Genomic DNA, 12,383 nt, shown 5'->3' on the forward strand with positions numbered 1-12,383 from the left:
AAAGATGTGCACTTGGGTTCTCTTGCTCATATGAGGTCAAACTAATTGGATTACTTAAACACAGATAATGCAGAAGAGGAAGTTTGGCGGCTCATGATCAATTAAAACAGTTTCCTTCTCAATTTTTGATTTGGTTTGGGTTTCCTTTGCTTTGGACCTTGGCATTAGAACACACATAGAAACTGTGTGTTTATAATTCCCCTCAGGCTTTTCCTAGAGGTAAGCGCTCTAACTGGGGATGGAGATTTTGGTTAATTTCTTAATTGGCTGTGTCCTGGTAATGGTTTTTGCAGGATAAAAGCTCTATTTGTATCTCAGTCATTATGGACAGTGAGTCAACTCAGGACTTTAAATGAGGTTTATTATCTTCAGAGATTAAGGCAGTATTTTCTGAGCAGATTAAAAAAAATGATCTTGCCTAATTAAAAGGCTTCACTGGGTAGTGTTCGTCAGAGAGCCCGGCTGCTGGCTGTTATTTCCTGTGTCAAACTTCCTCTTACCCCTCAAGTTTGTACATGAGACAGTTAGAGGGGCCGTGTCTCAGCTCTGCCACCCACGTCTCAGCCCACTCGCACTCGATTGGACAGAATGTTAAAGAAAACTCAGAACATAAACCTGGGTGGGGAGAGCTAAGAACTCTACATTATGTTCTGTCTCATTTCTTTTTTTATAGCTCATGATAACCTATGCTTATTTTTCCCTTTGAATCTTTCATAGATTCCAGTCATAGGCCAGATTCAAGACTCAACCCCAATTATTGGGTATAAGAGACACAATAGGTATTCAATAAACATCGGTTGAATTGAATTAAATGGGATTGAAATATGGCCCCACTAAGACATAGATCTCTTAGGGGTTGTTTGGCTGCAAAAACCAGAAATCTAGATGACTAGCTAAAGCTAAACAAGAAAATTTACTGTAAGGATACACGGATTTCTTTATGAGAAAACGCAAAAGGAAGTGGAAACTTACCAGGAATGAAAGAGAATGCTGTTTATAATTGTAAGTGCTCTCATTTCTGAAGAATTGTTCTATTCTTCTCCCCCTCTCTCTTTCTCTCTCCCCTTTAAACTTTCTTGACTTAGTGTGCATGAGAGAAAATGGCATTCCAAACCCCACATAAACTCCTCTTTCAAATGCTTTGTATTTGTCAGCTATAGCCATTCTGTTCTCAACACATGGGTACTGGCTTTCTTTCAAGCTTTGACAGACATCATTGTCAAGCAGAATTTTTTCCACTGAGCTTGGATACTGCTTCACATTCTTTTTAATTCAGAGCTCCAGACAGCCATGACTAGTTGTTGAAATGGCCATCTCTGTTCTAATTCCTCTTTCAATGGGTAGTCCTTTAAATATTTTAAGATAGCTCTGGGGTCTTCTGTGAATATATAATTCTAAGGCTTAATATCTCTAATTTCTTGAGTTCTATAACATGGTTTTGAACCTACCTTTAAGTTGCAACAAAACCTCATTTAACTCATAGAAATTCAGTAATATTTGTGTTGCACCAAACAACAACAACAACAGTGAGGGAAGAATCCCCTATTCCTTTCCTCCCATTTACACTTGTAGGAGAGGAAAAACCTTTTCTCTAATCTCCTAGATTCTGTAGCTGAGCCTGTGAATCAAGCAGACAAAAGACATATTAACAGGAGAAAAGCATACAAATTTTATTTGATGTAAATATTTTTATGTGGCATGAGGGGCTTCATAGGAAAGAAGTGAAAACCCCAAAGAAGCAGTTAGACTCAGAGGTTATATACCATTTTAACAAAGGGCAAAAAACTTGTGGAGAAATGACAGGACAAAGGAAGGGTGTCCAAAAAGGTCCTAGGGGCAGTAATTTGTGGGAAAGTGACTAGAAAATATATGAGAGAAACTAATGGAAGATAAGGGTTATTTCAGTAAGGTTTGTTTGTGCAGACTTATCTCTGCACCATCTCCTCCCCAAGTCCTGTCTCTGATAAGAGTGTTCTCTTCTTCTTGGTATCAGAAGGGCAACTTTCTCATGGGAAATATGCCCTGCTTTTAAGCAGAAAGGGAAAGGGCATAGATCCTTTCTTGCAGCTGCTGTTTCTCAATTGTTTTCATCTCAAAATAGTATGCAAAAGTGGCATAGTTTGAAGTGGCATTTTTCTCGTCCCTTTCACAATCACCTTTCCCACTGGATTCATGAACTAGAGAAAGGGTGATCCAGGGAAAGGGAACTCATAGAAAACATACACAAGAAAACAAAAGGAGTTAATTTATGCCTTTTGACCTTATGACCCAGGTCCTGGGTCATAAAATTGATTTAAGAAATGTTCAAAGAGGCCGGCGTGGTGGCTCACACCTGCAATCCCAGCTCTTTGGGAGACTGAGGCAGGTAGATCACTTGAGGTGAAGAGTTCAAGACAAGCCTGGCCAACATGGTGAAAACCTATCTCTATTAAACATACAAAAAATTAGCCAGGTGTGGTGGTGTGCACCTGTAGTTCCAGCTGCTTGGGAGGCTGAGGCAGGAGAATCACTTGAACCTGGGAGGTGAAGGTTGCAGTGAGCCGAGGTCGCACCAGTACACTCCAGCCTGGGCAACACAGCAAGACACTGTCTCAAAAAAAAATGTTCAAAGATAAAGTTGACTATACATAATTTTAGTGTGATGACTTTAGAATTTGTGGCCCACTTAAAATGAGATGCTGCTCTGTTTTCTTCTAAAGATGGTCCTACTTGCCCTCTCTCACTTAGAGAATAATCTCTACGGGTGGAAGCAGGACTCCCCATGTGGTCTCAGCAGCAGAAGGTGGTGTGGTTACCATCTTATTAGCTGTAGTGCTATAGTTCTACATATACTGCTCATCAGCAGTATAGGGATTACTGAAAGCCCAAAGTCCTGCATTTTCTTACACTTATTCCAATAAAACCAGGAAATAATGCACCCACTCATAACATGAACTCAAATATGATTCAGCCAACTCCCATTTAGCCCCGTTCTCATTAACATTGCATTAACTTACCCACTGCAGTATTATACTGTGATTTATATTTTTCTTTTACTATAATTTACAAGATAACTCAAGCAAAAGTGCATTAAAGAGGGACCAGTACCAAGAAGGTACTCAGTAAAATCAGAAACCTCCACAGGTGTTTTATTGTGCACAGGTATAGGCTTTTGCTTGAAGAATCACTTACTTTTCCCTTGTTGGTTCTGGTTCATAGTTGAAGCCTGTCATAACCTTTTTTGGCCCAGGTTCCATCATCCAATGTATTTGCTATGCCTCCAAGGTTTGCATGCCAGTTGGCTTTTTGAAGGCAATTTCTTTTATTTTTATGCGTCCAAATCTGGGTGAGAGAGGGGAAGGTAAGGCATACCTGGAGAAAACCCTATACTGGGAGATAAAAACTTCTCTCACTGTATAACACAGAGTACTTAAAAACATTCTAAAATGTTATTTAATGATTTTTTAAAAATCACATGTAGCAAGCTGAAACAATAGAACACAATCCCCACAACTGGTCTTCAGTAACATAGTGAAGATTTTGTATTTCAGCTAATTCTCAACTAGCAAAAGAGAAATAAGTGAACAGGAGAATTAATATTTTGTTGTTTTTCATCCACTTTCTCTCCAGTTTAGGGAGCATTGAGGTCAAGGATCTGCCTCACTATCCTTCCACCTTTGGCTCTGCTTGCAGTGGCTCTGGTTCTATCCATGCTTTTACTAAGCCTGCAAATTCTGTAAAGCAGGAAACTACAAAAACGTTACAAAAGGCTCTGTCAAAAGATTCTTCAAGTGATTAAGGATAGCACACTCTGCATAGGAAATGAAGCCCTCGGAGAGATTTGAAGAAGCCCTTGGAGAGATTTGAGATATCCCTAATGGAGAAAGAATTGACCTTCATTATCTCAGGAAGGCTTTTGACATAAAAGAGAAAGAGAAGAAACTGATTACTTAAAGAGGGGAGAGAGCTGTAAAGAGAACTACGAGGATGAGCATCAGGCTTAATTTATAAACGGATAATTTAAAAATAGAATTGGAACATTAAGCCTTAATATGACCTATACTCCTCGCAATCCAAAAGTGAAGGTCAGTATTTAACAAAACCGCAGAGGTTAAGGAACATACACACACATACACACACACACATATATACATATATACACACATATAAATATATGTGTATAAAATGTGTGTGTGTATATATATATATATTTAGAATCAAGATAAAATATATCCTGATATTATAAAATACTTACTCTAATAAGAAAAATGGCTAAAAACTAATGACCCTGAACAATCGAGGTTGAGTTTTGTGCCTCTTAAATCAAGAAAAATAGTGATAAAAAAGAGTTTTGTGCCTCTTGATACATATACAAACATACATACGTGTGTGTGTGTGTGTGTGTGTGTGTACACTATAAATACTGCCTAAAATGTTTAGGTCTGATCTCTAATGTACTGATCTCTAATGTACAGAGGAGTAGTATTGGGTAGAAAGTAGGGCACGGTGTTTGGAACCAAATATCCGAGGTTTGAGTTTTTGTTTAGCTGCTTGCTGTTTTCTTTGACTAAAATTTTCTGAGTTTCAATTTTCCTATTTTTGAAACCGTCATGATAATAGAAAAGTGACAACTCGTGGTGTTCTGTAAAGTCTAGGCAAATTATATACCATCAGTAAACATTTTATCACTAGCTTTATAACTCTCATTCAAATGCTTCCACGATCCCACCAAGATTCATGAATATCATCGTCCTTTCAATTATTTAGTAGATGATAAAATGAGCATTAAGAAAAATCCCTTTTCATGAGCCAAGAATTCCTGGCTGTGCTGCTTATGTTTATTCACTGATTTTTCAAGAATTAGGAGAGCAGGAATAACAAAAACACCAATAAAAAGAACTCAGCTTAGTAAAAGTAAGGTAGCCAGAAAACCAATTTCAATGTGTATTTTTATACCTCAGAAAAACCAATTCGCTTTGTAAATGGTGTGTCGGGACCATCCCTAAGGGTCATTGTCCTAGACCAATGGTATTAACTATCAGTCTATGTTCAGAACTGGAAATAGAAATACCTCCAGGTATTTGAAGAAGAAAAGGATTTAACTCAGGGAAATAGGCCCTTTAAAAATTACTGGAAGGGCTGTAGGCACCACTGAAATTTTTGAGTTTAAGGACAAACTGCTAGTGCTTCTTCAGCAGCTTCTTCAACACCCACCCTCCTCTCCACAGCTTTGTCAGCAGAAAAAAAAAAAAAAGGAAAAAACAAAAACTACAGATCATCTCTACTAATGCCTGTAGACAAAAGGATAGATGATGAGAACTTGCAATGTGTTACAAGATCAAATGTTCAAGGTGTAAGACAGCGAGCTCATGATAGTTGGGTTTTAGCTCCTGAGGCTGATAGGGCTGTTTTGTGTTCAGGTGATCAGGAAAAAACAAACAGAGTCACTTTCTTCATTTATGAACCTGTAAACCGGAGACTCTAAGGTTTGATATAAACATTCTGCCTAGTATAATGTTGACAAAGATAAAAAAAATTTTAAGACAGAGATAAAACAAAAATATTTTTTACCACTATAGAGAGAAACAAAGGAATAATCATTTAACCGCCATTTTCCCCTTACATTATAGGAATTTCCATACCAGCAATTTTGGTGGCCATTAAAGTGAAGTTGAGGGAACCGGATAGAAGAGAATTACCCTGACTTTACACTGGAAAGTACCCTTAGCATTGTTCTAGATGGTGACCTAGAGAGTGCCTGATTCATGCAGCTTTATGTGAGTTGAAATTGAAAGTTGGCTCTGAAATCACAAGTTTTACAAAATTCACTCAATAGAATCTTAAATGATAATAGCAAAAATTTCTCTGCATCTTTTGCATAGATATTTCCTATAATTTTAATGTCAAGACATATGTTCTAATAATGTTTCTTCACTGGTGTCCTCTCCCCTGAAGTTTGACACTCTTGTACTTAGTTTTCCTCCTGGAGTCCCAGGCAAATAATTACTATTTTTTTTTTTTGGTTGGCAGACGTTATTTGAACTGCCATCCCTATTATGAGATTCAGGTGAGAACAGGCTTGGGCAGGGAGGGAAGCACATACGTGCATAAATGTGCCATATCGCCGTGTTCTTTTTGCAAATCCTTTAAGTGACGGCAACAGAGCCAAGGACTGGGAGGTCAGTCACACACCCTCACAATCTGGTGCACTGGCATCCGTTGTGCTCAGAGTGGTTTGTTTCTGACAGTTACGGCAGCTGGATCAACACTTATTTTTTCATAATGACTCAGATCTTCATGTTCTGTTGCTTTGGGGTAATACCTATGACAAATATTAGGACGTGATGGTGCTGGGCTAGGAAGAGTGGACGTGACAACGAGCACTCACTTTAGGACGTAGTATTTGAAGGCTTCAACTCTGAAAGTCTAGTGACTCAGCTACTCAAAATCCTACATGTCACATTTCTATAAACATCCAACATCTGCTCCTATAATATATACGAGGGGATGTGATAAAAGTTGGATTTTATGACAGAAGTTTTGTTGTCTAGAGAGTCTCTCTGATGAAACCGTGAGGCATAGTTGTGATCAGTTTTAAGAACAGATGGCATTTTTGTTAGTTGTTCACATCTGTTGAGACTTAATGATATGCTAGGCACCCCCCTATAGGTTTATGTAGGACAACTCTATGAGGTAGGCAGTATTATTATTATTATTACCATTTTATAATGGAAATGGACACACAGAAGGGTTAAGTAATTTGTCCAAGGTCAAACAGCTTCAACAGAATCATCTAAATCCCAGAAATTGGGATCAGGTTCCTCTGTGGGACTTCTGTTCATGTTACCTTCATCATTCTGGTCACTCAGCCTCAAAACGTTAGATCTTGGAGGGACCTGAGAAGTTATAGAGGAACACATTCATTGTAGGGATGAGGCAAACACAGCTAAGAGAGCATTAAATATCTGTCCTGAGGATCTACAACTGGACTGTGGCAAAACCAAGACTAGCCAATGTTGTTTTTGTCTCTTACATCACACTCTGGCTTTTCTCTGCCCATTGTTCTTTATTGCTAATGAATCACCAGTCTTATTCACTTCCTTCTTAACTTTTCTGATCTCTGCCCCTTCCTTCCTATCCCCCAATTCAGGTTCTGGTTACTCTTTGCCTGGACAACTACAGCAGTCCTGTGGCTTCAGGACTGCCCATCTTTTTTTTTTTTTTTTTTTCCCAAGTAGATTGAAATTGGAGCAAAAGTAATTAGTAATTATAAAATCACCTTTTAAGAAATGTTATATTTATTCCATTCAGTCATTTCTCAAATGTTGCCAAATTTCTCCTTTGTAATTGCTAATTGTGATTTTAAAAACATCCACCTTAAACATTATTAGCGCTTAGCTCTCCCTTGTAATTAGATGCAATTATTAGAACATAGTTTATATTAACCTGGGTTTGTGTGTTGTGCTGTGTGAGCCATACTTCCTACTGACTTGTTCCTGTCCCCGATAAAAACTCCTTCCTTTATTTTCGCATAATCTTAAAATTTTTTTTAAAAAGAAAGCATATTCATTATAGAAAAACCCAGTGCATATAAATAATTACAGAAGAAAAATCTCAAAACACTTAGACTCTTATTCATCCAAATCAAGGTTAACACATTGCTGTGTATTATTTCTCTTTTATGTGTAGATTTTTCTTTTTTAATGTGCAAATTTAGGAAAAGAACTAATATTCCTCTTTGTTAAAATGTGGATAATAATACCTCTATCACAAATTTCTTGGAAGAATAACATGAGAATATATATGAATGACATGGACAGGAGGCAGGGAAATACTGGGTAGAAGAAGGTGGTTCCTGGGCAAAGGCACCACCCTCAAGCCTGGAAACCTGTGGCCCTAAATGGGAATAGGCATTCCTGTTTTTGTGTCCAAATGTTGCCTTTTGGCCTGCCACACCCCCTCATCCTGTACCTATATAAACTCCAAACCCCAGGCTCCATGAGCAGAAGAGCAAAGGAGCAAAAGGGCGGAAGAGTGGCACAGCAGAGAAGGAAAGAACAGAAGGAGCGTCTGAATGTCGAGAGGAGTTCGGCTGGGAACAGAGAGGAGATTGGTCACAGGACAGCCAAACTCCAGGGGAGGATTATCTTCCCACTCCATCCCCTTTCCAGCTCCCCATCCATCCCACTGAGAGCCACCCCCATCACTCAGTAAAATCCTCACATTCACCATTCTTCAAGTCCATGTGACCTGATTCTTTCTGGATGCTGGATAAGGAGTCGAGTACCAAGAGGGCAAAGGGCAGGGTGTAAAAGGCTGTCACCCTGACCCTCCGCTAAGCTGGTTTAACACTCAGCCGTCCGTGGATGGCAACTGCTAAAAGAATATTAATTGTAACACACCCTTAGATGCTACCATGGGGCCAGAGCCCAAAAACGCTTGCCCTGACTCCTGCACCTGCCCGTCTGCATGCTACCCCTCCCATAAGGCATTTCAGTGCATGGTGACCCGAGCAAATGAGCCACACCCTTATTGCAATTTCTCCAAGGGGATTGGGGAACTCTCCCATTCTATGAATATACTTGGCACGTAGAAATTGCCCAATACATGGTAGATATGAGCTGTTTTTATATTCAACTCTTCAAACTCCTGGAATTAGTTTTGATGTCAAGTTTGAAATAGGGATATGATTTTATTTTTTCCCCCAGTGGTTAAGTAATTGATTCACTTTTTCAAAATTAAAGTTTTAATTTAGAGATAACTGCAGATTCAGATACGGTTGTAACAAATTATACAGTGAGATCCTGTGTACCCCTTACCTAGTTTCCCCCAGTGATAACATCTTGCAAAACTATAGAACGATGTGAACCAGGATGTTGACACTGGTACAGTTAAGATACAGAACATCTCTGCCCCACAAGGATCCCTCTTGTTTGCTGCCCTTTATAGTCACACCCAATTCCCTCCTGCCCCCACCCACCTTCTTAACCACTTGTAACCACTAATCTGTTCTACATTTCTATAATTTAGCCATTTCAAGAATATTATAGAAATGAATCATATAGTATATAACACTTTTGATTGTTTTTTCTGCTTAGCATAATTATCTGGCGATTAATTCAACCTTTTGCTGTATCAACAATTCTTTCTTTTATAGATTAACTTAGGGAGAATAGGTCCATTTAGTAGAGGCCATAATGTCTCCATCAATTAGTCTTTTTAAAAGTCCCATGGAAATGTTTTGCTGTTTTCTTTATTGAGTTCTTATAAGTTTTTTAAAATTTTATTTCTATATAACATATACAAATAAATGTGTTATGGATCTACCCAACTTTTAAAATGCATGGGAAATATACTTGTTGAGCATGGTTCTCAAAAGGTCTTGGATTTAAAAAGTATCCTTTTCTCAGGTACTCTGAAAGAGTTACGTTTCAGGTACTCTGAAAGAGTTACGTTTACTGTTCCACTAGTGTTGGCTCATACTGGTTACCTATATTCAATTCCCACTTTGAGTTTCCTGATAGGCCCTGGAGTGAGACAGGGGGCATTGTGCTCTGTCTTCTTCCCATCTTGGCTTTATTTTGACTGAAGTTGAGTTACATGTTCTATTTAGTAAGAGGTAGAAATGAATGAATCTCGCTGAAAGAAAAAAAAATGGGAAGAGCTAAACCCAAGGCATGACACATTTGGCTAACATCTCCTAAAGACACAATGCACTGTGGTGAGAGAAGTGTCATTTATGTTTCAGTCTCTAAATATTGTGTTTATTATAGGTTATGATTTGTGAGATTTATCTTTTTTTCTTTCAAAATCACTGTGAGTCTTTTTACTCCAAACACATAAATTAACTCTTTATGTTTCTGGCACTTGTTCACATAACCTGGTGACATATGGTCCTAACTATAGAATTTGTATTTTTATAAATACAGATATATAGAATAAAAATTACTAAGGTATAACTTATATACAGCAAAGCACAGTCATGGTAAATAATATTTTCACCACCTCCAGAAGTTCTTTTGTGTCCCTTCTCAGTCAATTTCTTCACCCACCCCTAGCTTCTGGCAATCACTGATTTGCTTTCTGTATTTATAAATTAGCTTTATTTTTTTTCCTAGGGTTTTAAGTAAATAGATCCACACAGTATGTACTCTTTTGTGTCTGGTTTCTTTAGTGCAACCTTTTTTTTGAGGCAGGGTCTCACTCTGCCATTTGGGCTGGAGTACAGTGGCATTATCCTGGTTCAGCAGCCTCTGCCTCCTGGGCTCAAGCGATTGTCCCAACTCAGCCACCTGAGTAGCTCGGATGTGCCACCATGCCTGTCTAGTTTTTGTATTTTTTGTAGAGATGGGGTTTCCTTATGTTGCCCAGGCTGATCTTGAACTCCTGGGCTCAAGTGATCTTCCTGCCTCAGCCTCTCATGGTGCTAGGATTACAGGTGTGAGCCACCGTGCCTGGCATTGTTTTTGAGGTTTATCTGTGTTGCTGTGTGTATTGGTAGCTCTAGAATTTGTATTTTTATTAAGGCTACATCCATTCAATTAAGAAATATATTCTGAGTCTGGGCGTGGTGATTCACGCCTCTAATCCCAGCACTTTGGGGGGCCGGGGCCGGTGGATCACCTGAGGTCAGGAGTTTGAGATCAGCCTGGCCAAAATAGTGAAACCCCACTTCTACTAAAAATACAAAAAATTAGCTGGGTGTGGTGGTGCGTGCTTGTAGCCTAGCTACTTCGGAGGCTGAGGCAGGAGAATCATTTGAACCCATGAGGTGGAGATTGCAGCGAGCCAAGATTGCACCACTGCACTCCAGCCTGGGTGACGGAGTGAGACTCTGTCCCTCTCCCCCCTATCCCCCCACCAAAAAAAATATATATATTCTGAGTACCTATTATGTGCTAGGCACTGTTCTTGATGATGGAACAACTGTGAATAAAAAGAGACAAATCCCTACTTTCATGGAGCTTGCATATTAGTGGAGACAGGAAGTAAGAGCTTCCTACATGTACACACAAATGGTATAATTGCTATAGCAATGGGCACTAGAGACTTCTTGGGAAACTTTAGAAAAAGTTATCTGGGAAAATTTTACTGGAAGTTCATTTTTGAGTATTGAAAGAGTTGAAGGAGAGGACATAAAGATATTTAGAAAAAGAGCATTCTAGGTGGAAGCAGGTACAAAAGCCCTAGTTCCTGCCAGGAGAGGCCAAGAAACCCAGAGTGGCTGGAGTGGAATGAGAGTGAGGTCAGAGAGGAAGGGTGGTGGTGAGGGGGTACAGACTTTCTAGTCCCTGTAAGCAGTGTAAGGGTTCTAATTTCAGTAAGTTGGGAGCCATTGGAGATTTTGAGCTGTGGAGTGACATGCCTGACTCACATTTTCAAATGGTCACTTTGATTGCTGTATTGAAAACAACTGTAGGGAAGTAGGAAGACCAGTGAGGAAGCTGTGGCAACTATCTTTGCAAAGATGATGATGGCTTGGACAAAGGTAGCCATGGTGGAGGAGTGGCAAGTGGCCACCTTCTGAACACATTTAATACAGAGTGTCAACAGTAATTGCTGATTGACTAGATGTGTAGTATGAGGGAAAGAAAAGAGTCTAGGATGACTCCAAGGTTTGTGGCCTGAGAAACAGTACAGAACAGAGTTGAGCCTGGAAAAAAATGAGAGAAATAGGTTGTGGTGGAAGAGGGAAAACATTCACTTTAGACGTGTTAAATTTGATATACCTATGATTGAGTAAGCAGTTATGAGTTTGTCCTTTAGAGATTAGAACTAGAAATATACATTTGAAGTCAACAGCAGCATATAGATGATTTTTAAAGTTATGAGACTGGATAATATCTACAAGTATGTAGTAATGGATGAAAGAGGAGAGGTCCAAGGACCCAGGTCATGGGATGACCTTCTGATGTTGTGAAAATGAGGATGAACCAGTAAAGGGGACTACAAGCAGGGGCTGGTATAATGGAAATATCCAAAAGGGCATGTGTCCTGGATACCAAATAAAGAAAGTGATTTAAATAAAAGGACGTGCGCAACTATGTCGAATGTTGCTGAAAGTTCAAATAAAATAGGGACTGAGAATTGGCTTTTGGGTTTATCAACAGGGAAGTCATTGGTGATTGTATGAAGAGCATTGGTGAAATGGTTAGGAGTAAAATACTTATCAGAGTGAATTTAGAAAAGAATAGGAGAAAAGAAATTGGAGACACTCTGGATAACCTTTTTGAGAGATTTTGCTATAAAGGAGAGTACTGACATGTGATTGATAGTGGTTAGATGGGAAAGTGGGATGAAGAGAAGGATAGTTTTAAGATGGGAGATTTTTTTCCCCCTTATGGAATGACCCAGGAGAGAGAGAAAAAATGCTGAAGCAGAGATGAGAGAGGCTGAAGTGATAG

The 12,383-nt window shown here is 39.1% G+C and overlaps 1 long non-coding RNA gene across 1 annotated transcript in view; it reads left to right on the top strand.

Annotated features, from left to right (window-relative positions):
* The first annotated feature begins 883 nt into the window (after positions 1-883).
* The window catches only part of LOC134730616 (uncharacterized), a 28,034-nt gene continuing 16,534 nt past the window's right edge, over positions 884-12,383 (top strand). The window contains exon 1 of the long non-coding RNA XR_010112499.1: positions 884-1,002. This is a non-coding gene — a long non-coding RNA (uncharacterized LOC134730616). The remainder of the gene's footprint in view (positions 1,003-12,383) is intronic.

This window comes from Pan paniscus, chromosome 5 (genome assembly GCF_029289425.2).
Source record: "Pan paniscus chromosome 5, NHGRI_mPanPan1-v2.0_pri, whole genome shotgun sequence".
NCBI lineage: Eukaryota > Metazoa > Chordata > Mammalia > Primates > Hominidae > Pan > Pan paniscus.